Source organism: Saimiri boliviensis, chromosome Y (genome assembly GCF_048565385.1).
Source record: "Saimiri boliviensis isolate mSaiBol1 chromosome Y, mSaiBol1.pri, whole genome shotgun sequence".
Classification (NCBI taxonomy): Eukaryota; Metazoa; Chordata; class Mammalia; order Primates; family Cebidae; genus Saimiri; species Saimiri boliviensis.
This window is the reverse complement of record NC_133471.1, coordinates 13,540,666-13,544,954: the sequence shown is the minus strand read 5'-3', so window position 1 is coordinate 13,544,954 and position 4,289 is coordinate 13,540,666. Positions and strand designations below refer to the sequence as shown.

The 4,289-nt window shown below is 36.1% G+C and overlaps 1 pseudogene; it reads left to right on the top strand.

Annotated features, from left to right (window-relative positions):
- Positions 1-1,333: 1,333 nt before the first annotated feature.
- On the top strand, positions 1,334-2,985 carry LOC141583077 (testis-specific chromodomain protein Y 1-like; annotated as a pseudogene).
- The last annotated feature ends 1,304 nt before the right edge of the window (positions 2,986-4,289 follow it).

Genomic DNA, 4,289 nt, shown 5'->3' with positions numbered 1-4,289 from the left:
CACTGCCAAGTGTGTACCTATGCAACAATCTTGCATGTTCATTACATGTACCCCAAAACCTAAAATGCAATTAAAAAATAAATAAATAAATAAATAAATAAATAAAATAAAAAAAATAAAAAAAAGAAAATAAAAAGCAATGAAGAAATGTGAACACAGCCTAGAGACCTATTGGTAACCGTCAAGTGGCCGTAGTTACACATTTTGGAGTTTCAAAGGAAGAGACAAGAAATCAGGAAGAGTATTTAAAAAGCAGTGGTCAAAAATGACACAAATTTGGGCAAGTATTTAATAAACGCCCAAATGCTCAACAAACTTCAAGAGAGATAAACTCAAAGAAACACACTTAAGGTTACATGATAATTTCACCTTTTAAAACAAAAACAAAGAGATTCTTCAAAGCAGCAAAAGAAATGACCAATTATGTAAAATCAACTCTTAAAATTAATCAATATATTTTTTTAATCTGAAAACTTAGAGACCACAAAGCAGTAGACTAGCACATTTCAAGTGATGTAAGAAAAACTTTCAAACAGAAATCTTATGTTGAAAGAAGTTGTTCATCAATAGTGAGGGAGAAATCATGTTATTCCCAAATGAAATCTGGGGCCTTTTTTTAGTAGGTGACCCTTTAAGAAATGCCTTATGGGGTACTTTAGGGTAAAATGAACTGGCACTAAATAGCAGTATAAATAAATAAAAATTAAAATAAAGACAAATATATAAACAGTTATAAAACAAAAAAAAATTAACAATGTGTAGCTTCACAATCTGTTCTACGCATAATTTGAAACACTAATATATTTAATGAAAAGTTATCACTAAAACTTTATATGTGTTTTGACATACAATAATTATAGATAAAACTTTGAGAACTGAATAAGTAAAATAAGGGGGCCAACATATAGAGAAGTGTGTGTTTTCATGTTATTGCAGGTAAGCTAGTATACCTTTAAAAATGATATAACTTTAAAATGTTCAGTATAATTTTCATGGCAATGACAAAAGAGAGTAACAGGCAGGTAGAAAGCTTAGTGCACTATGTAAGAGTAGGAGCTGTGGATTTAGCTAAATGTACCTGAAGCTACCTAGCCAGCTATCTTGGCATCATAAGACCAAGTCCAAGCTGTCCCAACAAAGAGTAAGTGTGAAGAGGGTAAGGCTCTTTGACTGCTTCTTCTCACAACTTTTACTACACCAGTGGCCATGAAGTGGAAGAGGCTCATCCATACCTAGCACTAGGTGAAGCACTGAAGGCAGAAAAATGCGGCTGTGAAGAGACCCAACTGAAAAAATGTTGGCACAGCAACTGCCCAATTCTGTCTGTTTCTTCATGGCTTCCCAGGAGTTTGAGGTGGAAGCTATTGTTGACAAAAGACAAAACAGAAAAGGGAAGACAGAGTATTTGGTTCGGTGGAAAGGTTATGACAAACAGGATGACACCTGGGAACCAGAGCAGAACCTCACAAATTGTAGAGAATGTATTTGTGACTTTAGCAGATGACAGACTGAAAAACAGACAATATGGACACGGACCAGAACAAGTAGAATTTCTTTAAACAATGTCAGGAAATGAAATTCCAGAACTTCCATGTCCAGCTTTTCTAAGAACTCTCCTAAAACGCCATTGACTGGCAAACACCACAAATCCAAAAACAACAAGTTGTGTGCTGCCAGACAGAACATTAGAAAAAACTCAGCTTCACTTCTCCCTGACCCAAAAAGTTTGGAGCAGAAAAATTCAACTATCAAGACACTTGTACCTCATAACCCAGTTAATGGCCAGAACACAGTTAGGTCCTTTCTGAAACCTGAGAAACTAGATCCTGTTGCACCAGTCCAGGAGGACAAGGTGGTGTTCAAGGTGGCAGCAGAGAAACCCATCAGAATTTCATCAGATCCTGACACAGAAGGGGCTGAAATAGAAAACAGGACCCAAACACAACCTCCAATGTCTCAGATGTCTGACTCAGTTACTGCTTACATGGCCACAGAGTCAGATAACAAGGAAAGTATAGTGGTATTAATGGACCCTTCAACAGCCACTGGAACAACAAACATGCACACATCTGTTCCAAGAGTGAGAGGTGGAAAATCAGAGATTATTGATGTTAGAAAAAGACCAGCCTTTTATCAAGAGGATGTATTTCACCATCAGGTTAAAAGAAAGTGCCAACAGATACAGAGACATTGTTGTCAAGAAAGACCATGGATTCACCCAGATATTGCTATCTACTATATCAACAGAGAAAAATGCACTAAATACAGAAGTCATTAAAGAAATCATAAGTGCTCTGAAAAGAGCTGCTGCGGATGACAGCAAGCTTGTGTTGTTCAGCACAGCTGGCAGTGTCTTTTGCTGTGGTCTTGATTTTGGGTACATTGTGAAACATTTAAGGAATGACAGAAACAGAATGAACACTGAAATTGTGGACACCATTAAGAACTTTGTGAAAACGTTTATTCATTTTAAAAAACTTATTGCTGTATCAGTCAATGGCACAGCCATTGGACTAGGTGCATCCATACTACCTCTTTGTGACTTGGTTTGGGCTAATGAAAAGGCTTGGTTTCAAACCCCATATATGACCATTGGACAGAGTCCAGATGGCTGTGCTACTGCTGCATTTCCAAGGATCATGGGTGAAGCATCCGCTAATGAAATGTTGATTGGTGGGTGAAAGCTGACAGCACAGGGGGCATGTGCCAAAGGCCTGGTCTCTCAGGTACTCTCGACTGCAACTTTCACCCAAGAGGTTATGATTCAAACTAAGAGGCTTCCTTTCTGTAATCCTGTTATACTGGAGAAGTGTAAGACCCTTGTTTGCTGTAATATTAAGATGGAGTTGGAACAGGCCGAGAGAGTATGAAATGCTGAAGAAAATCTGGTCCTCAGCAGACAGAATAAAATCCATGTTAACGTATGTTCAAACAAAACTGATGAGCTTTAATTACCAGTCTCTCTGTTTAGAACACAAGAACTGAGCTTAGCAGAATACATAATTAGCTGAAGATGCCCTAATTCATCTTCATAGCCCAAAATAATTTCAATAATAGCTAAGGCTTGTAGAGAGAATTGAAAACATCTAAGCTTTTATTTAATATTATCAAGAAATTGTTAAAACACTGTAAATTTAAAATAAACAGTAAAACAATTTATTTGCTCCAATATCCTTATTTTATGCACACAAAAGCCCAAATTTAAAAGCAGACTAGTGAGCACTAATTTTTTCTTTAAAGCTCTAATTTTTATCTATGACTACCATAAATCAGGTGAGAATGGTGCTCTATTAGATTCAAGTAACAGAAAAATGTGTGATAATATTTGTTTTTCTTATTTTTACATTCTAGAATGCAGAATCAATTGAGGTAAGTGTCAGTCTCTGCTCCCCTCCCCCAGATAACATCTGAGATGGTGCCTCTGACTTTATAGTGGCACAAATGCCTCAGAGATACATAATTTTAAATTAAAATAACTTATGTATGCTTCAGAATAACGATTTCCAATATATATTTCACTCATGATTATTCTTCCAAACTGAACATATGGTTAGAATTTATGCTGAGATAATAATTAATTTTTAAACATGTCTAGTTGTTACCCAGTTAACATAAATAAACTTTACTCTTCTAAAGTAAAATTTGTTGCACACTATTAGTGAATCGTGGATTCATTAGGTGGAAATATCCAAGTTTTATGATGTGTAGTTTTAACTAAATTTAGGGTATGTTTCACCTAGTAGATTAAAATTCTGCACACCTTTTTATAATTTTTAATTTTTAATTTTTTGACACAGAGTCTCATGTCGTCATCTTGGCTAGAGTGCAGTGGCAATCTTAGCTCACTGCAACTTCTGCCTCCCAGATTTAGCAATTCTTCTCCCTCAGCCACCTGAGTAGCTAGGATAACAGCACCTGCCACTACTCTCAGCTAATTTTTTTTTTTTTTTTTTTAAATAAAGAGAGGGTTTCATTATGTTGGCCAGGCTTGTCTTGAACTCTTGACCTTGTGATTTGCTTGCCTTGACCTTGCAAATTGCTGGGATTACAGGTTTGAGCTGCCACACCTGGAATGTACACATTTTTAAAGGCAGAAACTTCTTTCCAAACAAAGAAAAATACCTACACTGTGTCTGAAATTTAAAATTATTGGTTTTTGCTTCTATCTGCACATAATTTTCTAGAACATGCTACATGCTAAGCTATCCAGAAGCTCTCTAAATCCTTTCCTAATGGGTTTTTATGGAGGCTTCATTACATAGGCATGAGCAAATACTTCACTGGCCACT